The following is a 24873-nucleotide window of genomic DNA, read 5'->3' as shown; positions in this document are numbered from 1 at the left end:
CCCTCTTCCTGGTCTCCCCGCTGCTCTCCAGGTCGCTGAGGCACTCTTCTAGCAGGTCTTCCGGCATTATGGCCTTATGGTGGACATTGTCTTGGACCGTGGCCCCCAATTCACATCCTGAGTATGGAGGGCCTTCTTGGAGAAACTCGTGGTCACATTTAGCCTCTGTCAGGACCGGTAGGATGAGTGGGCACGTTTCCTTCCTTGGGCAGAGTACGCCCAGAACTCTCTAAGTCACTCCTCCACTGGATTGATCCCCTGCCAGTGTGTTTTGGGTTTCCAGCCGGCCCTGGGCCTCATGGACCCCGGCCCAGACCACGGCTCCTGCGGTAGATGAGTGGTTCTGGCATGCTTAGGAAGTGTGGAACAATGCGCACGTGAGACTCCAGTCCTAACCCTGCAATGGGTAGCACCATAGAAAGAAGCTGGCTTGATGAAAACTGTCTGTAAGCCGGAAAAGGGTAGGACCGAAACACACTGCTGCCCGGGTTTGCATTACAAATGAGGGCATAAACTGGGTCAAGACGCCAGCAGAGTAAGTAGACCTTTATGTAGTAAAATAAAAATAAATTAATTAAAGACCTACAGTACCCATGGTAGACCTACAGTATAAAGTGGAAGTGCTGTTTGCAGAGTTCACTATCTCATTTTCAAGTCCTTGTTTAAAAATTAACTATATTTTGGAGATGATCTGAATAAAGGGAAAAAGACGATTCTTGAATATTTTTTGCTCATATAATTTAAACAGGTCGCTCTCCACCTGACTCTCCGCCAATGCCGCCTGGCAATCAAACAGGGCAAATCTGGAAAATGACATGCGTAAGTGATGGTGGTAATATTTATCTTTTTAGAGACTATAATACATGGCATGCCGGTCAGGATAACCAAAACATTATTTTATTAAAGACTTTCAGAAAGAATGTTGGTACTTATTTATTTTGATCCAAAGCCACGAGTGAGTTATGTAGGTGCCGAGGCTATATAACTGCGCCATCAACTTGATTATTTAGCCAGCATCACTTGCTTTTTTTCAGTCAACACATATATCTTAAAAATGTCATGGAATATAATTGAACATTTCCATTTCTAAATTCAATCACCTTCTTCATCCTCCTCATTCAGTTAATTGAAATTCAATTTTGAAGTCGTGCACAATTATCAGTTCCCATTTGGTTTATATCGCCCATTCATTGTCAGGAAGAGACACATTAGGCCTTTGAACCCAAAAACATCATCAGTGTTCTATCTCCCCCTTGCTGTGGTCTGGAGCAATGAAGCAGTGACGTGGGGTAATGTACAAAACCACAAATTACTTCTAAATTACTTCATAATCTCAAAACTTTTAATTGAGGAAGCATTGTACAATAAGGAAAAATTCCAGGTAAACTGAAAGTATGCAGATAAAAAATATGTTATAAATATTAGATGATGCTTACCCAGACACACTTGTCTAAATTGATGGGTCATGTGAAAGAAATGTTATAACCCCAAGCCACATCTTGCTAAGTGGTTGGGTCTCTACAGAAGGTGAACAGTACAGTGAAATGGTTACTTACATAGTAGCAATATGAAAAATAGAGTGTCAGTATAAAGAATACAAAATACAGTATGTACAAGAACAATATCAATAACGATATCAGTGATCGATGAGGTAGTTATATGCATGCAATCAGGGGTAAAGTGGCTGAGCAGCAGGATGAACAACAATAGTAGTAGCAACGTATGGCGTGTGTGTTCGGAGAGAGTCATTTGAATAGAGGCACTGCAGATAGTGCTGATGACTGGGAACTTGCCCCCAGTGATGAATTAGTCCATCCGAACCATGAATGAACAAAGGAATCTATATTCACAGAGTCTGTTTCTGTCCTTGACTTTGGTGCAGGGCATGTGATGTCCATAGCCTCTTCGTCGCAAAACTCCCTGATCTTCTCAAAAATATATGTTTGTCTAGCTGTGTCCAGTTCAGGTAGTGCTTGTACAGGCAGACCATATATGGGAGGAAGGATATCAGCGTTGCACAGCAGCTGAAACCTGGTCTTGGCTGAGTCAGAACACTCCTTCGAAACAACAACACCAGGCTCCAGAGCAATAAACCTGTAAAACAGGAAATATATATATTTTTAAATGTGAGATCAATAAAAGTAGTGCCAATCATGTTGGAGCTAAATTAAATAATCAAAACGTGTTGTTTATGCTTTACATACCAAGTGTTGTCATCGATTCCTTGTAGAGATGCCACACTGCTACTTTTGTCACATGGGATGGCATCAACTTTCCACAAAGTGTTTGTGTCCTGGTAATACTATTGCATTATCCTCTGCGTAGTTGTTGATGAAGTTCACAACTCGCTGCAAGTCCTCATGCTTTAGGTGTGTCCTCTTCTTGTTTGGGCCAGCTCTATTTTTGATGGGGAGGCATTTGACCATCATCCTTGTATGACTGGTGGAGGAGAGTTAAGCCTGTTCTACAGATGCTGAAAGACAAATTCCAGATACCAACATTTTGGCATTATTAAGAAATAGATAGCCATAATCACTGTCAGACACACCTGGCCAACTTGATGGGTCTTGTAATCATCTGGCAAAGTGGAGTCTTTTGTTTAGACATATTAGCTAAACAATGAACCATAATCCTAATCCATAACCAAATAGGTTCAACGTTAGCTAGCTAACATCAGGCTATAACTAGCAATGCGAAATGGCATTCTGAGATAATATTCTACACACAGATCATAAACATAATATTAGCTAGCAAGCCAGCCATCTAAAGTCAGCTAGCTAGTTAACAGTAAACTTTAATTTGCAATGAAAACAACTTTCTGACAAAATTAGAAACGTATAATATCTGAAACTGTACCTAGACTCTAACCTGTATACATAATAATAATATATGCCATTTAGCAGACGCTTTTATCCAAAGCGACTTACAGTCATGTGTGCATACATTCTACGTATGGGTGGTCCCGGGGATCGAACCCACTACCCTGGCGTTACAAGCGCCATGCTCTACCAACTGAGCTACAGAAGGACCACATACATGGATGAAAGCTTCACTGCAGCCCCTTTCATTAAATAAGACGTCCTGTGTCATTTCTGTTTTGTTTGTACAGCTTGCTTGGCCCAGTGTTTTGTCAAGTCACTCTGGTTCACACTAACCGTGTGCAATGCTATTAGAGTCATCTTAAGCTTTAGCCCCCACCCAAACTCTGACCATTTTACTCGCCCTAGCAGAGCTGGTTAGGCTGTTTTCATGATATCCAGAGCGTTGGTGACTGTAACTGTGCTCCTGGCAACAACTTAATGAAACTTTTTTTGCCTATGTTTACTGACACCGGCCATATTCAACGGGTGTAGAGCACAGTTATTCTGCGCTCTGGCACACTCAGATGAGAGTGCTCTAAAACAGTTCTTCAGTGAAATTCTATTGAAATGGATACTTGCATAGTGGACAATTTTGTTAAGTTTTACTACGCAATACATAAAAAAAGCCCCGTTAGACAAGATAAACTACATATACTGACCAGCTCAAATAGACAGAAGCATGCTATATGGCAGACCAATCCAAACTCATCTCTTGGCATGTCCAGCCCACTCACTATCTCAGCCAATCATGGCTAGCTGGAAGGTGGTTCCCTTTTTATGTGGCTAAACAAACTAGGCTCGTAATTTAACACATTTATTTGTATTTACAGATGGCATACACATTTGTTATTAAGGCACATGAAAGTTCAAATGTTCAAGAAGGCATTTCTGCCAAAAAATGCATTTTGATAAAAAAGTTTATGTTCACTCATGTGAGCATAAGCCCGCTACCCGCGACATACACCTAGTTTTTGAAACGGGTCACATATTTATTATTTATTTTAAAATGTATATCCCATATCTGCAAAAAATTGAAATCTCTGTCTGTCATAACTCCTACTCGCAGACACACATGGGCTCTGGCATTTGCAACCATTTTCCATTTTCACTCACTTAACTCCACAATTTTCCAAACACAAAAAACACCATCACCCATTACAATACACCCTCACATACCCACATACTGTGTCTTCTATTGTCCTCTTGTTTGCTGTGTTTTTATGCCTACCGTGTTAATTCCTACCTAACTTGGGGATTTTGAGTAATTTTGTGTTCTAGTTCCATATATTTGAAGATGTATTATTGAAATAGTTGTCCTTTCTTCTAATGCTGTCTTTTATCTATTTATAAAAACTTTAAATACATAGTCAGATACTGATTATTTTACAACATTCCCTATTGTGAATGGTATAGCGTATTTGTAGATTATTTCTTCATTAATTGTTGTATTTAAATGTTTTCCTGTTTTTTTTATTACAATCCCTACCATGGATAGTATTGGGAGTTTCGTTATTCAACTCCTCTATGGGAACTTTGTACTATTTAGAATAGTAATGGAGTAGTCTTAGGGTCTCGAAACAGTTGGTTATCAAGGTACAGTTTACCGACTAGGGGAGTTACAAGAACTTCTGCAATTTCCTTCGGGAACTGATCATTCATACCAATTTTCGTGAAAGCGAGTCTTTTGCCCAGGCTTTTTATCATTATTTTATCTTTAAAGAATAGACTTTTGGCATTGATTGGGCGCTCGTATCGCTGTCCAAAACGGTGTACATGTTTGATTTTGTCGACAGTATAGCATGGGATCTGCTAGAAGGAATTCTTTCACCACTCTCTCAGGATCTTCACCCTAATTTTCTTTAATACCGGTAAATACCAGATTTTTTTCTCGCATAGATCTAGTCTGTATATCAAGTAAGACTTCTCTCAGAAACATGTTCTCCTTTTTAAGTTCTTTAACATCTGTTTTAATAGTATTGACTGTACCTTTTAGCTCGTTTGTTTCTTTCTCCATTGTCACAACTTTTTCGCCTCTCATCTCGAGGCTCGCTTTCAACTCCTTTATATCTTTCCTGACTAGTTCAAGTATGACAAATTGATAATTTATTGACTTCAGCAAGTCGGTTTCTCCACTTACCATTCCCGGTGGTGAAAAGCATAAATCGTCTGTGTCCGTCGAGGAATCTTATTTTATTTTGGGAATTGGTTATCCATGGTTACTCTCTGGTGTTGATTGTATTGGTGATATTGATCGATACATTTCTCTAGCCTTGTAATTCGTTTTGTGTTGTTATCCAGATTGAAGGTTATAGCCCACGAGTATGTGGAGTGAAGTGCTAATATTTAGTCAAATTTACAGACATTGAATATGACTTGTTTTAACTTGAGGCATTCTTGCGGCATTCTGCACCACTGTCTTCAATACGTCATTTTCTGCAGCTGGTTTGTTTGTGGTGCACGCTTTGTGCAAATTTGTTTGTGCTCTGATTACATGCAAGTGTCTAGGTCAGTAGTTTACACATGGTGTCTTTGGACTTATATGAAAAGCCTTACTTGGCTAAATATAGCTAGCTATATAGATAGCTTTCCTTGCTTGTTGGTTAACTACCTAGCCAATGTTAGTTCTCATCTGATTGGTATAACATCATGTTAGCTAGCTAATCAAAACCAAACCACATTAATTGGCTAGCTACCTTTCTTTGCTTGTTTGTTAGCTAGCTAGCTTTCAGCTGACTGGTGTCAGTTTGTTTGCATTCATTGAATAAACTCAGCTAGAATATCACCATATAGCTAGCTATTTACAACAGCCTAGGTTTGTTCCCATACACTTCTTATGACTGGCAGCCTGGTGCAAGCAGCTGTGTTGTTGCAAAGCAGCTGTGTTGTTGCAGAGCAACTGACCCGGTGTTAGAACTCTGAGCTTTGGCAAAAAATATGTTAACATTGTCAAAAATGCTACAAAAAGGTACCACATCGTTGGTTATTAATGAACAGAAACAAGAATGTGAGAGCAATAAATTATACAAACGTATTCAGTTCGAAAGGTGGCAAGTCTAAAGGTCTCGTTATTATCCGATGCCTAAATATTGAGCTAGTTCTGGGAGAGAAAAAAAAACAGATTAAAAATCAGGTAATGGTTCTCGGTAACGGACATACGGCTCATGACGAGAGGCGGGGAGTGTGCTGTGTACCTCCAATTAAGTTGATTTTTAATCAAGATTGGTATCACATTGGCTTAAATATGATGGTATCGCCCCCACAATAATGTGAATTAGCACCAAATCCCCAAATTCTGTTTTGGTTGCTATGGAGATAAAAGCCAAAGAAAAAACGATTGGGCTGTCAAGCTGTTAATTAAAATCCATGATTGTGAATGAAGACATCAAGACAATAGATAAAGTAGTTACTGCAACCTGGCTACCTCCAAACCAGTCCTGAGCTATATAACCCATGACAAAATCTTAATTATAAAAGGGGTGGCTCGAGTCCTGAATGCTGATTGGCTGAAGGCTATGGTATATGAGAAAATCATAAATTGTCTCCACCAACACTGTGTATAGACAGCTGAGCCAGAACAATACCTACTTATCCAGTCACTACCTTGCCACCACCCGCTGAGTTCCTCCTGTGTCCTCTCCTCTCTCTCTCATTGCTAGTACAGTAGACTGCTTTCCACATTGCTAAAGACTGATTTGTCATTAATAATTAATAATAATTACTCCGGGTACCTTCGTGACCTACACTTCACAATGTGTCACAACATCTTGGTTCCTATACTTTAAGGGAATAAAACAATAAAGAGTGACTCTTCACAACAGCAATCTTTAATTTTCTTTGTTTCATGCAAAAGAGAATACAAGATAACAGACCCTTCTGATCTGACAGCCCACTCCTGGAAAGTAAAAATATGTCTGTTATTCATAATTTAGAACAAAAACCCATGTACAGTGTCTTGCGAAAGTATTCGGCCCCCTTGAACTTTGCGACCTTTTGCCACATTTCAGGCTTCAAACATAAAGATATACAACTGTATTTTTTTGTGAAGAATCAACAAGTGGGACACAATCATGAAGTGGAACAACATTTATTGGATATTTCAAACTTTTTTAACAAATCAAAAACTGAAAAATTGGGCGTGCAAAATTATTCAGCCCCTTTACTTTCAGTGCAGCAAACTCTCTCCAGAAGTTCAATGAGGATCTCTGAATGATCCAATGTTGACCTAAATGACTAATGATGATAAATACAATCCACCTGTGTGTAATCAAGTCTCTGTATAAATGCACCTGCACTGTGATAGTCTCAGAGGTCCGTTAAAAGCGCAGAGAGCATCATGAAGAACAAGGAATACACCAGGCAGGTCCGAGATACTGTTGTGAAGAAGTTTAAAGCTGGATTTGGATACAAAAAGATTTCCCAAACTTTAAACATCCCAAAGAGCACTGTGCAAGCGATAATATTGAAATGGAAGGAGTATCAGACCACTGCAAATCTACCAAGACCTGGCCGTCCCTCTAAACTTTCAGCTCATACAAGGAGAAGACTGATCAGAGATGCAGCCAATAGGCCCATGATCACTCTGGATGAACTGCAGAGATCTACAGCTGAGGTGGGAGACTCTGTCCATAGGACAACAATTAGTCGTATATTGCACAAATCTGGCCTTTATGGAAGAGTGGCAAGAAGAAAGCCATTTCTTAAAGATATCCATAAAAAGTTTCATTTAAAGTTTGCCACAAGCCACCTGGGAGACACACCAAACATGTGGAAGAAGGTGCTCTGGTCAGATGAAACCAAAATGTAACTTTTTGGCAACAATGCAAAATGTTATGTTTGGCGTAAAAGCAACACAGCTCATCACCCTGAACACACCATCTCCACTGTCAAACATGGTGGTGGCAGCATCATGGTTTGGGCCTGCTTTTCTTCAGCAGGGACAGGGAAGATGGTTAAAATTGATGGGAAGATGGATGGAGCCAAATACAGGACCATTCTGGAAGAAAACCTGATGGAGTCTGCAAAAGACCTGAGACTGGGATGGAGATTTGTCTTCCAACAAGACAATGATCCAAAACATAAAGCAAAATCTACAATGGAATGGTTCAAAAATAAACATATCCAGGTGTTAGAATGGCCAAGTCAAAGTCCAGACCTGAATCCAATCGAGAATCTGTGGAAAGAACTGAAAACTGCTGTTCACAAATGCTCTCCATCCAACCTCACTGAGCTCGAGCTGTTTTGCAAGGAGGAATGGGAAAAAATTTCAGTCTCTCGATGTGCAAAACTGATAGAGACATACCCCAAGCGACTTACAGCTGTAATCGCAGCAAAAGGTGGCGCTACAAAGTATTAACTTAAGGGGGCTGAATAATTTTGCACGCCCAATTTTTCAGTTTTTGATTTGTCAAAAAAGTTTGAAATATCCAATAAATGTTGTTCCACTTCATGATTGTGTCCCACTTGTTGTTGATTCTTCACAAAAAAATACAGTTTTATATCTTTATGTTTGAAGCCTGAAATGTGGCAAAAGGTCGCTAAGTTCAAGGGGGCCGAATACTTTCGCAAGGCACTGTAAATCTCTATGGCTGCAAGGCCAAGGGTTAGTTCTTTAAAATTATTATGATTATTTTTGTGTAATTTTTACCCTCTTTTTCCTCCCCTAATGTCACGCCCTGACCTTAGAGAGCCTTTTTATGTCTCTATTTGGTTTGGTCAGGGTGTGATTTGGGGTGGGCATTCTACGTTTTGTTTTCTATGATTTTGTATCTCTATGTTTTGGCCGGGTATGTTTCTCAATCAGAGACAGCTGTCTATCATTGTCTCTGATTGGGAACCATACTTAGGTAGCCCTTTTCCCTCCTTTCACCAATGTGTCGGAGGAAACACTGTTCAACTGACGTCCGAGGTCAGCCTGTAGGCACCCGGCCTGCCACAATGAGTCGCTAGAGTGCGATGAGCCAAGTAAAGGAAATATTTTTTAAATCTTCACATGGTATCCATTGAGTTTATTGAATGTAGTTTACCTGTTAAAACACACCAGTAATGCAAAATATTATAATTACTATTACCCTACAACTGGGAACAAGGCTAAATAAAAACCATAAAGCCCATCAATACAGAGTACCTATTACAGCAGCATTATATAACTGATACAGTGAATGTTTGATGTAAAAAAACGGTTTATATCAGGTTGCCAATGGTTGCCCAGGTACAATAAACTTTATAAACTTTATAAGTAAATAACATTTTTGTTCAATCTGGTGATGGGAAGCATGGTTGTCTTCAGCATGAGCTGCTTGTTAAACTGGTTTTGTTCAACATTTTGTTGATGCTCAGTGAAATTAGGTGAAGAAATGATTTGTAATGACAAGGATTTAAACAAAAATAATTACTTATTTTCAAGTAAAACACAAGTGAACCAAAAAGCGTGTGGATAGTGGGATAACTTTTGGAGGAACATATCTTTGGCATACAAACAAGTTGCAAAAAATATACATAACTAAATGTACATTAGTATAACAATTATTTCATTGTAAAACCCCATATGAGATTTATCCTACATCATGATCAAAGAACCCATTTAAGTATTAAGAACGATTAAAGTATTAAATTCATATATTTTTTATTTCTGTGATCATCTAATGTACATATTAATAGGGAGCTTAGTTAAGCACCAACATTTGCATTTTTCCATCTCTCTGGGTTGCCTGTTTGCTTATCTGCCAGTCTGCTCCATTCCTTCATTAATTTAGCAATTTACTCTGCTCTACTGCAGATGAAAAAAATATTAAAAAACCATAGTTAACTGTCATATTATTTGTTTCCTCGCCAGAGACCTGGCTAGAGCCTCCTGAGTCCCATTCTTACTGGCATTCCTCATCATTATGGGTTAAGATCACTTGAAAATATATTTATCTTCTTTATATATTAACTTTGATGGCATCAGGGTTTTCATTTCTATCATTTTTGTTCTGGCATGGAAGAGCATCTGTTGCCCCACAAAAATGGACAGAAAAAATGCCCTCATTTAAATAAAGGGCATTTTCTCCAAGCTACACTTTGGAAAAGGGCAGGGAGTTGGAAGCTACACTAAATAACTAGTGAACTAACAAACTGTTAACATGCAAACTAATTAACTAACTAGCTAACAAATGAAATAACTAACTAACTAGCGACTAACTAACTAACTGACTGGCTGACTTACTATTTTCAGCATTATGGTATTTTGCTGGCTTTAATTCATCCAGGTTTACTATGTTTGTTTAAACTTCATGCAGTATGAGTTACTGCTTATGAGATGGAACTCAAAGCCATCGAAAAACATGACACAATAATATTTGTAAAAGAGGATTAGATGGCTGAAGGACTGGGAAAAAGGCTCTGTAGGCACAACAACCACTAGAACAGTCCCCCCCAACGTTACAAATATTTTCACATGACCCTCTTGGACTGTAAAATACATTGAACACCCTCCCCCCGTTTATAAACACAGCGACCCTGTGTTTATAAACGTCGATATCTACTTTTCTTTTGTGGCACAGTCGATGCCACGCAGGGCTATGGGCCAGGAGGTTGAGGGTTCGCCGACCACCACAGAGGAGCTCACTCACTCTCCCTGCCTGTTTTATTAGCCTACTTCACATCAGAGCCAGTTGCAGACAATTATGAGCTAGGAGGACGTCTGATTTTTAACATTTTGATGCCATATTTAGAATTATATAAAATACATGCAACAAATTATTCAGCAACAGGTTTCAGTGCCAATGCATCACACAATAAATAAACAAAACATACCAACTTTGGGCACTTCAATATCATGGTTTGTATTTTCAACACCACAATGAATATACTGTGTCAATCTCGACAAACAGAAAACACATCCCTCCCTACCTTGTAGGCTTACCCAGTATTGAAGGCTTGGCTTGACATTCTCTGAATGTCATTAAATGTTTTGGTATTTGTAACAGATGTCTCTTTCCATTCATCAAATTGCTGCTGCAGCTTGGATTGATTAATTCTATTTGTCTGGGGAAAGAATACATACATGGCCTTCAGAAAGTATTCAGTCCCCTTGACTTTTTCCACATTTTGTTATGTTACAGCCTTATTCTAAAATGAATTTTTTTTAATCCTCAGCAATCTACACACAATACCCCATAATGACAATTGAAAACAGGTTTTTAGAAATTGTTGTACATTTAGTCAAAATAAAAACAGAAATACCTTATTTATGTAAGTATTAAGACCCTTCGCTATGACACTCGAAATTGAGCTCAGGTGCATCCTGTTTCCATTGATCATCCTTGAGATGTTTCTACAACTTGACTGGCGTCCACCTGTGGTAAATTCAATTGATTGGAGATAATTTGGAAAGGCACACACCTGTCTATATATGGACCCACAGTTGACAGTGCATGTCAGAGCAAAAACCAATCCATGAGGTCAAAGGAATTGTCCGTAGAGACAGGATTGTGTCGAGGAACAGATCTGGGGAAGGGTACTGTGAATAGGTAGTGCACATAAAAACAACTTTTAAGGTTAAATTCACAAATAAAAGTTAAATGGGTTTCCATCCCATTTAGTTAAATGGGTTTCCATCCCATTTTCAAGTCGAGGCCTACTGAAGGTTTTGTCACAAACATTTTTGCGAAGGTATAGTGAATGTGCAAACTCTGGTATTGGCATGGGCTGTCACACCAACCTTCGCTTTGGCTCCCCCCAGCTCAGGCATTCGACATCACCGGACTTCTAGCTGCTGCCGAACCTGCTGCTGGCAGACGCCCTTCGCCCATCAACCCCAGACTTGTCTCGTCATCATTACACACACCTGGTCCCAATCCCCACTCTATCACTGTATATATACTCCCTCTGTCATTTGTCTTTGTCGTCATTGTTGATGTTGCTTGTTTTCCAGAGAGGAATCTCTCCTACTATTTCCTGAATGCTTTATTATATTGCACTTTGGGATTCGTCCCGCTTTTATAGATGGTGCTTTAACAAATTCAGTAGTTCTAAACCTGTGACTGCCTCATGCCTACTCCTCTCTACACTTGTGACTGAATGACTGAGCCAAGAGAACAAGAAGTTGCAGGACATCCAGACCTCTCCGCTTTAGAAAGTTCCTATACTACGACTCGTGCCTGGAGCCCCTTGGGACTGCCATGGAGGAGGTGCTCCCGACTGCACGCCAGCTGCTGGCTACACCATCACCTTCCCAGCTCCCCACGGTCGTTCCAGCCACCCCACCACCATCAACATCACCGATCCAATCAGCAACGTCCACCTGCCCCTCCCGGAGCGGTTATACTGCACCCCAGCTAACTGTAGGGGGTTTCTCCTGCAGTGTGACCTCCACCTTGCCCGACATGCCGGGACGGCCTGCGAGAGGGACAAGGTGGCCTTGGTGATCCCGGTATTGACAGGCGGGGCTCTGGAGTGGGTGCACGCCGCCTGTGAGAGGGACAGTCCAAAAGTGCAGTCCTATGAGCACTTCACCCAACAGAGGCCGTATTCGACCACCCTACAGAGGGCCGAGAGAGAGATGAGCGTCTCCTCCGTCTATGCCAGAGGTCCAGGACAGTGTCTGAGTACGCTCTGGATTTCCAGATGGTGGCTGCGCCCACTGGCTGGAACAACTAGGCCCTGTTGACGGTTTTCCGCAGCAGGCTACAGGCGGACGTCCAGAGCAAGCTGGCCTGTCATGATGAGGACCTCATGCTTAACCAGCTCATCGCCTTGGTCATCCGCCTGGATAATCTCCTGAATGCCCGTCGTCGCCCATCCCGGGGGTTCGGGTCTCTCCCAGGAACCTCCAGCGAGACTGAGCCCATGGAGGTAGGCACGACACACCTTCCCTCAAAGGAACATCAACATCGTCGTCAACAGGGTCTCTGATCCTACTACGGGGAGTCGGACCACCCCTGGAACACCTGTCCCAGAAGGAGAACCAGGCGACAAGCCGAGCAGCGCACCTGCACCTTCTCAGGTAGGCGAGGACTTGCCTTGCTCCTCTCTGTCCATCCAGCCCGTCCTCCTTCCTGTCACCTTCCTGGACTATCCTGGCCCCCCACTGAGTCCTGCCCTAGTGGACTCAGGTTCTGCAGGCAATTTCCTAGACCGGTCAGTAGCCTTATCATTACGCAGTCCTCTTATCCCAGTCCATGCCCTTGATAACCGTCCCCTAGGAACAGGACTGGTATGCCAGACCATGATTCCCATTTCCCTCACAGTTGCTCAAAATCACCATGAACGCATAATTTACTCATCTTGGGCTCTCCTGCACACCCCATAGTTTTAGGTTTCCCCTGGTTACAGTTGCATAACCCCAGGATATCGTGGACAGAGAGGAGGTTGCTGAGTTGGTCACAGGAGTGTCATGGGAGGGGTATCTCTGTGTCTATCTGTATCACCTCCGTGGAAAGTCCGGACCAGGCCACCCACGTCCCTATCCTGGAGGAATACCGGGACCTACAGGTTGCTTTTTTGAAGACTCGTGCCACGTGCCTGCCCCCTCATCGCCCATGGGACTGCACTAACGACAAAGTCCCTGGTTCTACCCTCCTGCAGGGGCACATCTACCCTCTCTCGCATGCATGGAGGTTTACGAAGCCATGGAGGTTTAAGTCCAGGAGGCGCTGGCCCAAGTATTCCTCCATGCGTCCACCTCTCTGGCCTCCTCCAGCTTCTTTTTCGTGAAGAAGAAGGACGGAGGTCTCCGCCTCTATCGATTACCAGATACTGAATAAGGCAACTGTTAAATTCAGTCATCCCCTGCCTCTCATATCCACTGTTATCGAACAGATGCACTGTGCTCAGTAATTTACCAAATTTGATTTATGCAATACCTACAACCTGGTGCGTACCAGGCACTACGAATACAGGGTAATGCCCTACGGCATGACAAATGCACCCTCTGTGTTTAAATCCTTCATTAACAAGGTGTTTGGAGACATGTTGGGTCTCTGTGTAGTGGTGTACATAACCAACATCTTGGTGTACTCCACTACACGCATGTCTTACAACATGTCTTTCATGTCAGGTCCATTTTGAGAGGCTGTACGCCAAGGCGGAGAAATGCCTTTTCTTCCAGCAGGGGTCTCCTTCCTGGGCTATCGGATATCCACCGTGGGAGTGGAGATGGAAGAGCAGAGGGTCAGCGCAGTATGGTCGTGGCCTGTTCCATCCAACATAAATGTGGTGCAGCGCTTACTACGTTTTGCCAATTATTTCAGGCGCTTCATTAGGGGTTTGAGCGCAGCGGTGGCCCATCTCACCGCACTCCTGAAGGGAGGTCCTCGACAGCTGTGCTCGACTGAGGAGGCCATCGAAGCCTTCCGTGCGCTCAAGGAACATTTTACAAACGCACCTGTTCTGGCTCATCCTGACCCGTCTCTGCCCTTCATCGTGGATGTCTCCAAGGTTGGAGTAGGGGCTGTTATCTCCCAACGCACTGGATCCGCCTAAACTCCATCCATGCGCCTTCTACTCACGGAAGCTGTCTCCTGTGGAGTGGTATTACGACGTGGGTGATCTCGAGTTGCTGGCCGTCAGAAGGCGCTGAAAACATGACGGCACTGGCTTCGCGTTCCTAGGAAACTATGCAGTTTTTTGTTTTTTTACGTGTTATTTCTTACATTAGTACCCCAGGTCATCTTAGGTTTCATTTCATACAGTCGAGAAGAACTACTGAATATAAGATCAGCGTCAACTCACCATCAGTACGACCAAGAATATGATTTTCGCGACGCGGATCCTGTGTTCTGCCTTTCAACCAGGACAACGGAATGGATCCCATGCGGCGACCCCAAAAAACGACTCCGTAAAAGAGGGAAACGAGGCGGTCTTCTGGTCACACTCCGGAGACGGGCACATCGTGCACCACTCCCTAGCATTCTTCTCGCCAATGTCCAGTCTCTTGACAACAAGGTTGATGAAATCCGAGCAAGGGTAGCATTCCAGAGGGACATCAGAGACTGTAACGTTCTTTGCTTCACGGAAACATGGCTCACTGGAGGGACGCTATCGGAGGCGGTACAGCCAGCGGGTTTCTCCACGCATCGCGCCGACAGAAACAAACATCTTTCTGGTAAGAAGAGGGGCGGGGGCGTACGCCTTATGGCTAACGAGACATGGTGTGATGAAAGAAACATACAGGAACTCAAATCCTTCTGTTCACCTGATTTAGAATTCCTCACAATCAAATGTCGACCGCTTTATCTACCAAGAGAATTCTCTTCGATTATAATCACAGCCGTATATATTCCCCCCCAAGCAGACACATCGATGGCTCTGAACAAACTTTATTTGACACTTTGCAAACTGGAATCCATTTATCCGGAGGCTGCATTCATTGTAGCTGGGGATTTTAACAAGGCTAATCTGAAAACAAGACTCCCTAAATTTTATCAGCATATTGATTGCGCAACCAGGGGTGGAAACACCTTGGATCATTGTTACTCTTAACTTCCGCGACGCATATAAGGCCATGCCCCGCCCTCCTTTCGGAAAAGCTGACCACGACTCCATTTTGTTGATCCCTGCCTACAGAAAGAAACTAAAACAAGAAGCTCCCACGCTGAGGTCTGTCCAACGCTGGTCCGACCAAGCTGACTCCACACTCCAAGACTGCTTCCATCACGTGGACTGGGATATGTTTCGTATTGCGTCAGATAACAACATTGACAAATACGCTGATTCGGTGTGCGAGTTCATTAGAACGTTCGTTGAAGATGTCGTTCCCATAGCAACGATTAAAACATTCCCTAACCAGAAACCGTGGATTGATGGCAGCATTCGCGTGAAACTGAAAGCGCGAACCACTGCTTTTAATCAGGGCAAGGTGACTGGTAACATGACCAAATACAAACAGTGCAGCTATTCCCTCCGCAAGGCTATCAAACAAGCTAAGCGTCAGGATAGAGACAAAGTAGAATCTCAATTCAACGGCTCAGACACAAGAGGTATGTGGCAGGGTCTACAGTCAATCACGGACTACAAGAAGAAAACCAGCCCAGTCACGGACCAGAATGTCTTGCTCCCAGGCAGACAAAATAACTTTTTTGCCCACTTTGAGGACAATACAGTGCCACTGACACGGCCTGCAACGAAAACATGCGGACTCTCCTTCACTGCAGCCGAGGTGAGTAAGACATTTAAACGTGTTAACCCTCGCAAGGCTGCAGGCCCAGACGGCATCCCCAGCCGTGCCCTCAGAGCATGCGCAGACCAGCTGGCCGGTGTGTTTACGGACATATTCAATCAATACCTATACCAGTCTGCTGTTCCCACATGCTTCAAGAGGGCCACCATTGTTCCTGTTCCCAAGAAAGCTAAGGTAACTGAGCTAAACGACTACCGTCCCTTGGCACTCACTTCCGTCATCATGAAGTGCTTTGAGAGACGAGTCAAGGACCATATCAGCTCCACCCTACCTGACACCCTAGACCCACTCCAATTTGCTTACCGCCCAAATAGGTTCACAGACGATGCAATCTCAACCACACTGCACACTGCCCTAACCCATCTGGACAAGAGGAATACCTATGTGAGAATGCTGTTCATCGACTACAGCTCGGCATTCAACACCATAGTACCCTCCAAGCTCGTCATCAAGTTTGAGACCCTGGGTCTCGACCCCGCCCTGTGCAACTGGGTACTGGACTTCCTGACGGGCCGCCCCCAGGTGGTGAGGGTAGGCAACAACATCTCCACCCCGCTGATCCTCAACACTGGGGCCCCACAAGGTTGCATTCTGAGCCCTCTCCTGTACTCCCTGTTCACCCACGACTGCGTGGCCATGCACGCCTCCAACTCAATCCTCAAGTGTGCGGACGACACAACAGTGGTAGGCTTGATTACCAACAACGACGAGACGAGGGCCCTCGGAGTGTGGTGTCAGGAAAATAACCTCACACTCAACGTCAACAAAACTAAGGAGATTATTGTGGACTTCAGGAAACAGCAGAGGGAACACCCCCTATCCACATCGATGGAAAAGTAGTGGAGAGGGTAGTAAGTTGCAAGTTCCTCGGCATACACATCACAGACAAACTGAATTGGTCCACTCACACAGACAGCATCGTGAAGAAGGCACAGCAGCGCCTCTTCAACCTCAGGAGGCTGAAGAAATTCGGCTTGTCACCAAAAGCACTCAAACTTCTACAGATGCACAATCGAGAGCATCCTGGCGGGCTGTATCACCGCCTGGTACGGCAACTGCTCCGCCCACAACCGTAAGGCTCTCCAGAGGGTAGTGAGGTCTGCACAACGCATCACCGGGGGCAAACTACCTGCCCTCCAGGACACCTACACCACCCGATGTTACAGGAAGGCCATAAAGATCATCAAGGACAACAACCACCCGAGCCACTGCCTGTTCACCCCGCTATCATCCAGAAGGCGAGGTCAGTACAGGTGCATCAAAGCTGGGACCGAGAGACTGAAAAACAGCTTCTATCTCAAGGCCATCAGACTGTTAAACAGCCACCACTAACATTGAGTGGCTGCTGCCAACACACTGACACTGACTCAACTCCAGCCACTTTAATAATGGGAATTGATGGGAAATGTAAAATATATCACTAGCCACTTTAAACAATGCTACCTAATATAATGTTACATGCCCTACATTATTCATCTCATATGCATACGTATATACTGTACACTATATCATCGACTGCATCCTTACGTAATACATGTATCACTAGCCACTTTAACTATGCCACTTTGCTTACATACTCATCTCATATGTATATACTGTACTCGATACCATCTACTGTATCTTGCCTATGCTGTTCTGTACCATCACTCATTCATATATCTTTATGTACATATTCTTTATCCCCTTACACTGTGTATAAGACAGTAGTTTTGGAATTGTTAGTTAGATTACTTGTTGGTTATTACTGCATTGTCGGAACTACAAGCATTTCGCTACACTCGCATTAACATCTGCTAACCATGTGTATGTGACAAATACAATTTGATTTGATTTGGAGGGTGCTCAACACCCGTTCCTGAACCTAGATTATATTCGAGCAGCAAATTGGCTGAACCCGAGTTCTTTGCCAGGTTAGACTTTACCCTCTCCTACCGGCCGGTATCTAAGAATGCCAAGACCGATGCTTTGTCCCAGGTGCATGACACAGTGCATTGGAGGGAGAAAGTGACACCCATTAATCCCTTGTCCCGGCTCCTGTCGTGTGGAATGTGGACGATGATATCCATTGAGCCCTGAGACAGGAGCCCTCACCTGCCCACTGTCCCGCGGGACATACCTACATGCCCTCTGATGTGTGGGCTATACCCGGGTGCCCAGACACAGGTGCTGGATGTGACCTTACCTGGGCACACACAGCACCTGTGTCGGGGCACCCGGGTATAGCCTGTACTATCAACTGTTTCTCCGCCAAGTACTGGTGGCCCACCTTGGCCCAGGATGTCCGGGTTTAAGTCTCTTCCTGCTCCACCTGCGCACAGAGCAAGACACCGAGACACCTCCCCTATGGCAAACGCCACCCTGGTCCCATCTCTCTGTGGAATTTTTCACAGACCTTCCTCCTCGCAGGGGCACACGACCATCCTGGTCATTGTGGATCGCTTTTCCAAAGCCTGTTGTTTGATTCCTCTGCCTGGTCTCCCTAAGGCCGTGGTCCTCAGTTCACCTCCCGTTTCTGGAAGGGCTTCATGGAACGCCTGGGGGTCACGGTCAGCCTCACCGCCGGGTACTGTCCCCAATCTAATGGGCAGGTGGAAATGGTAAATCAGGAACTGGGTAGGTACCTTCGTAGTTACTGTCAGGACCGGCCAGGGGAGTGGGCTGGACTTCTTCCTTGGGCAGAATATGCACAAAACTCTCTCCGTCACTCTTCCACTAACTTAACACCTTTTCAGTGTGTTCTAGGCTATCAGCCAGCCCTGGCACCCTGGCACCGGTGTCAGATCGAGGCTCCTGCGGTGGACAATTGGTTCTGGTGTGCCAAGGAGGTATGGAACACAACGCACACCCGTCTCCAGCGCGTCGTCCTCCGGCAGAAGGTGCAGGCCTATCGTAACCGCAGTGTGGCCCCGGTATTTCACCCCGGTGACAGGGTCTGGCTTTCTACGATGGACCTGCCCCTCCGCCTGCCATGCCGGTAGCTGAGTCCGTGGTTTGTGGGGCCGTTCAAAGGAGGAGAGGAGAGTCAATAAGATGATGTACTGATTACAGCTCCCCGTCAATTACCGTATCTCACTCTCATTTCATGTATCTCTCCTCAGGCTGGTAGCATCTGGTCCCTTGGCTTGTGCTGGACCCCACAACACACCTCTCCTCCCTTGGACATTGAGGGGGCCTCGGCATACTCCGTCCGCAGCCTGTTGGACTCACGGTATCATGGGAAGTCTCTCCAGCACCTGTTCGCCTGCGAGGGGCACGGTCCCGAAGAGTGGTGCTGGGTACTGGCGCGGAACGTCCTGGACCGTTCTCTCATTCGGGACATCCACAGGAGTCGTCCCAACCGACCCGCACAGCATCTCCGGGGTCATTCCCAAGGTCGGGTGCACCCTGCTGCTGGAGCAGCGCTTCGGGGTGTACTGCCACATAAGCCTTCGCTTTGGCTCCCCCTTCTGTCTAGTTCAGGTGTGTGGCACAGCTGGCCTTCTAGCTGCCAAACCAGCTGCTGGCAAACGCTGTTCACTCATCAACCGATTCTTTATATTTGTGAAATGGCAGCCAAGCATGGATCATCATGTCACCAGAATATGACCCTCGAAAATGTATTGAAAGGAGCATCAACCTTATCACTGTGCACTTTCACCACCCTGTGAAATTCATCGTAACTTATTTCATTTGTAGTCTAATAAACTGTATGCTTTCCCATGATGGGGTGCCATTTTTTATCAGACATGTAGGCTACTTTAATCACATAAAAAGGATGGATGGAAACTTGGTTAATGTCAAGCCATTTTGAGGATACTGGAATTATACAACGTGTGCACGCCTACAGGAGACTTTTGAAGAAGCCTAATCAGATTAAAACATTGTCACTAGTTGTGGTTATGCCCCATATAAAAGTTCAATTGTAAATATTTACGCTATATTGAAGCGATAGGTTCTATGTGCGAGAGGAATAGGCTCTCAGATTGGTGAAGAGGCAGAGCATGTCTTAAGCTTTCCTGAATAACCGGGCCCGCTGGGAGCATATGTGGCCACGTTATTATTGGACGATTTGGGAGAATGATGATCTGCAACAGACAGCCCTCTGTCAGAAGTAAAAAATACATCCAGACTGGCCTGCTACTGTGCCTTTCTAGTCATTATAAACTGTATAGAGTAGACCCACAACTCATCCAAATCAAAAGAAACATTCAAATGTTTTGCATTGTTATTCAAATGACATTTCCACTGCAGCCTAGAGTAGAATGTTGTACTCACTTGAAAACAATATTGCAATTATTCATTGCATTGTGGTGTTGTAGGTAGTCTAGGTAGGAAATTGTATTGTCCCTAACTAAACAAGATCAATAAGGGCCATTTTTTAGCTGTGTGTCTCATGTCTTCACTGTTCTTTCATGCGCAATGATGCACCTGGCCTCTCCACTGCCTATCAGCTATTCCTATTTGTTCTTGTCAATTCATATTCAAAATGAATGCAGCTTTGAATGTTTTTATGTGTAGTATGATTGCTAGTTAGCGTATTGCAGATCTGGACAAACGATCCACCTCCCACTGTTGTCACTCTGAATGGTGGATATTGGGCAGGATAAACTGTTAGACTGGTAGACTATACTGACCTGTGATATATTAAATATGGAAAAGCCTAGTGCATAAGGGAAATACCAAAACACCTTGATATAGGGGAGGTGCATGCAAGCACATGAGGAAATTTGGTTAGGATGGAAGAAATTTTATAGCCTAGTAAAACCTGAAAAGGAGCTATTATAAACCAGGGAAAAAACTCACTAACCTCCCTGTGCCAAATAAAAAAAACACAACTCTCCACAAAGCAATAAAAAAATGACAACCCTCGCATATTTCGGACCCCCAAACAATTTTTATTTGTGGAGGGCTGAAACAAATACAGGCTGTGATTCAATCCAACACAGATTAACACGCAGTAGACTTTTAAAGGCAATTTCCCACATGTTTGTAGAGATTACCCTCAATGTAAATATTGCGGTTGCTGGCTCAAGCAGAAATCACCTTCAAAGCAATTGTAGTGCACAGGTTCTTTATCTGCGTTTGTTTAAATCTTGGTGTGCGATCTATCTAGGGAATCTTATTTAAATAATTCATTTATAATCAGAATACCTGCTTTCAGTGTAGAGCCATATTACAATGGATAACGAATAATGGATAACATTAAATAGGTATATGCATTATGGGGATTTTATCATGGCTGTGCTTGTCAACAGTATATTTTTAGCTTCACCCTGCCTTTGACTGCATCACAACCGTGCTTAAGTCCCCCACAGCGCACACCTTCTCGTGTCCCATTGCATTGTCAAACTTGAACTATATACTGAACATGTTTTCAAGGAGAGTCGTTGCACAATTTTGAGCGAGAGGTTCTCTGTGTCCATAGCCCCCACAACACGGAAGGAGGCGAGACATTCATTGCTATGTGCCATGGAGAGGCTTTTGGAAAAGCTTTTGGTTGACTACTGTGGTGGTTTTCATCTGAATGCATGTAATCCCTGCAGCTCACAGTCCTCTCCATTGAGTATGGTACATCTATTGAATGAATGATGGCTCCCTGCACCCCTGATCCAAACCTCTTGATCCCTAATTAAACCTCCCCTACTTGCCACTCACTCTGAAAACTCCACTACTGACTACATACGCAGCTGTGACATTGTCAAGTTAAGGAATAGTTTAATGGAAAAACACTTAGTGTTCGGTTTCCCGAACCCAGATTGAGCCTGCTCCTGAGATGGCAGTATACACAATGGAGAATCTCCACTGAAAGTGCTTTATCTGGGTGCTCTGAATTTCAGGGTACAGGAGCTTTAGGATTGGGCACAAATGCTTAACCACACCTGAATGCCCTGCTGTGTTGTAGGATGCAGGCTTCCAGGAAAAATATGGAAGTGCTGAGGCTAGATTTCTGCTACTGCTGATACACTCCCTTTGTGTTGGCTCGGCAATGAATTGTGACTTGGATGCAGGCTAATTATATCATCAAATATGTTCCCAGAATCAGTTTACACTGTGCTCTAGGGAATATGGACAATCTATTACAACAGGTTTTGCAAGTGATCAATAAAGGCTTGTTTTTTTTTACACACTCCCTTTTCAATGTTAGATCAATTTCTGATTGATGCGTCTGTAAATGTACACCACTATCAAAGCACTATCAACATGCCTAGATTATGATATGCTGGCTCCAGGGTTGAGCAAGTATCTAGACATGTGCTTTTTGCTACTGAAGCATTGAGGCTGATTAAAGGTAATTGGACAACAGAGGGGAAAGAAAATGACTCAAATAAGGAGACGTTGTGGTGTCTTCCACCCTATGGACTATTTGTGAGGTGAGAACATACTTGACATTTCACTACTGCATGTCTTTAATTGTAGCACTTATTCTAAGGTATTGAAATACATTAAGTTATACCTGGTGTCATGTCTTGTAATCAGTCATATATTGACCTCGAATTCATACTATTCTCCAGATAATTACTTTTTGGTAAAATATCTCAAAGGCACATTTCTGACGAAAGACAAGTAAATAATACGTTATTATTGTGAAATTACCATTTTGCTTTGTAAATTTTAAGCAAATACATGGACAATCGTTGAAGCATAAATCCCTATCTTCCACTGTACATTTAGCTTTTTAGAAACACGGCGCAGTGGACGGTTCCTTCCAATTTCACCAACCAATACTTGTCATGCACTGGCTGACCATGGTATACTGGTGTTATCAGGGGTGAAAGTATATTGAATTTATTACGCGTACGGGACACCCAAGTGCGCGCAGGCATTTGTTTGAATACGACAAAAATTACAGGCTAGCCTACTCTGCTGACACTGACAAACAGATCAATAAAAACGATGTTGTCTGAGACAAATAATCGGCCTACGAAAAGGGGAGACACAAATAAAATATGACGTCCATCTAACCTAAAGGAGGAAATTATTGTCCAAAAACAAACAAAAGTGGCACTGACCCAATGATGAAGACAGTGAATATGCACACTCACCGGGGATATGGCGGATGTTATCCGCTGGTGCCAATAGGACATGCTTCTGTTCGCTCAAATAAGTTACGAATTTTGATAGGCTAGTAGCTAAAAGACAGATAAGAGTCTTCATTGTCATCTCTTTGCAGCAATAGCCATTTGCTTTCCAAACAGTTTTTCCGTAATTGCACTGTATTTTTTATTATTATTGCCGTATGCCTGTGTGTTGGACAGGCCAACGATTTTACACTCAAGCCTGTCTCTGATTTTCACTAACAGTTGCAACTCAACAATCATCTATTTGCGCGCTGCCCAAATTGGGGGCCCCTCTGACCAATCACATTTATTTTTAAAAAGCTAATGATCCTCTGTGGACAAATCATGCTTTCTGGTGTAGTAGCCTATTTTGAATGATTGTATTTATTTATGTAAAGACAGCAGTAAGCTAATTAGGCTATATCATTTTGCCAATTGAATTACATTTACTTTAGGTAAAGCTTCCCCTAGCCTTAAGCACACGCCGCCTAAGCCTTTCAATGTGGCATAAACCCAACCAGTCATGATGTTTTCATCTGATTGTCAAACAAGGCGCTCCTGTAGGCTACCTGCGCACATTCTGTATTAATTGTGATAATCTCACGTTTTACAGGTATGGAGTAGCCCCACTATTTATTTTGTCAGGACGCTGTACCAGACATTACCGCCTTACTTTCACACCTGGGTGTTATCATTAATTGACAACTGATGGGCCAAAATGAATGGCAGTACTGTAAAATCAGCACCATTACACTCAGATACTAGTGGATTTCTCTTTTGTGTTAGTAGGCAAACAGGGCCCATCTTATCATGGATGCTGTTTCAGCGTTCAAATCTCTCTCTCTCTCTCTTTCCCCCTTTCTCTGTGGCTGTCATTAAACATGCTCTTTCTCAGCCATCTTTTCTTCTCCGTGTTCACTGTCAAGCAGGCATGACATTGTCTTGCCTTTCAAATATACATGTTCATCTGCATCAGAGGTTCAAATAACGTATGTGGCACGAAAGCCCTACGACAGGGAATGAGGGGTCGAAAGGGTCCTGTTGATGTGAATAACCAAGAATTGCCCGTTCCCTCCCCTCACTAATAATTCCAAAAGAAACCATCTCATGTATCTGCTTTCTTAAAGGGCTTGGGTACAGTTGCAGGACTACTTAATCTTGTTCTGGGATCAACAACTTCTCTGACTTCTTCCTTGACCTTTGTATTTTTGATCAGAGGGCAGGTTTTTCGATATGTCTCAGCATAATCTACGGCACCTCAACAGTTAGGAATAGCAATGAGGCCGATTTCATGGTCATGTCTGACGGCACGTTGACTCAGCTCGTCTTTGAAATCCATTCAGCCCTTCGAGTTTGACATTTAATAAGCCAGGTCTTAAATTAAAAGCCTGTTAATGCCACTTAATCGGCCTTCTTCCCGTTCTCTCACAGCCATCTCTCTCCTTCCACAGCGGATTTAGCTGGACTGAGAGTCAGTGGTTGCACGTCTTATTAAAGGTATTCACACAGAAAACTATTTAATTAATGGCCAGCCATTTACGCTGTCTGGCCTTACCTTGAACAGTAGTCTGGCTTCAATGCAGCCAAATATTTTCAAGACATGCTGGACCAGAATCATTTTGTACGGAAGTGTTTTCTAGTGTGGGTAGTTTGTCTCAAGAATGACAAAGTGTCTCTCTGCCCATTGTTTCAAAAGACATCAGAGGATGATAATACATCGTGGAAGATCCAATTTGTCAATGTGCCGCAAACTTTTCAACAACTGCAATAGCTGTGCTTCCGCCCAGTGTTTAGAGATATGATTCCAAATAAAACA

The 24873-nt window shown here is 43.5% G+C and overlaps 1 long non-coding RNA gene across 1 annotated transcript; it reads right to left on the bottom strand.

Moving 5' to 3' along the window:
* Positions 1-1386: 1386 nt before the first annotated feature.
* On the bottom strand, positions 1387-23302 carry LOC124033178. The gene is made up of 3 exons (XR_006838326.1): positions 23043-23302; positions 2205-2473; positions 1387-2094 (listed from the first exon to the last, which is right to left on the bottom strand). It is a non-coding gene; the product is annotated as an uncharacterized LOC124033178 (long non-coding RNA).
* Positions 23303-24873: the final 1571 nt, after the last annotated feature.

Source organism: Oncorhynchus gorbuscha, linkage group LG04, assembly GCF_021184085.1.
Source record: "Oncorhynchus gorbuscha isolate QuinsamMale2020 ecotype Even-year linkage group LG04, OgorEven_v1.0, whole genome shotgun sequence".
NCBI classification, from domain to species: domain Eukaryota; kingdom Metazoa; phylum Chordata; class Actinopteri; order Salmoniformes; family Salmonidae; genus Oncorhynchus; species Oncorhynchus gorbuscha.
Note: the sequence above shows the minus strand (reverse complement) of the source record. Positions and strands in the feature narration are given on the sequence as shown.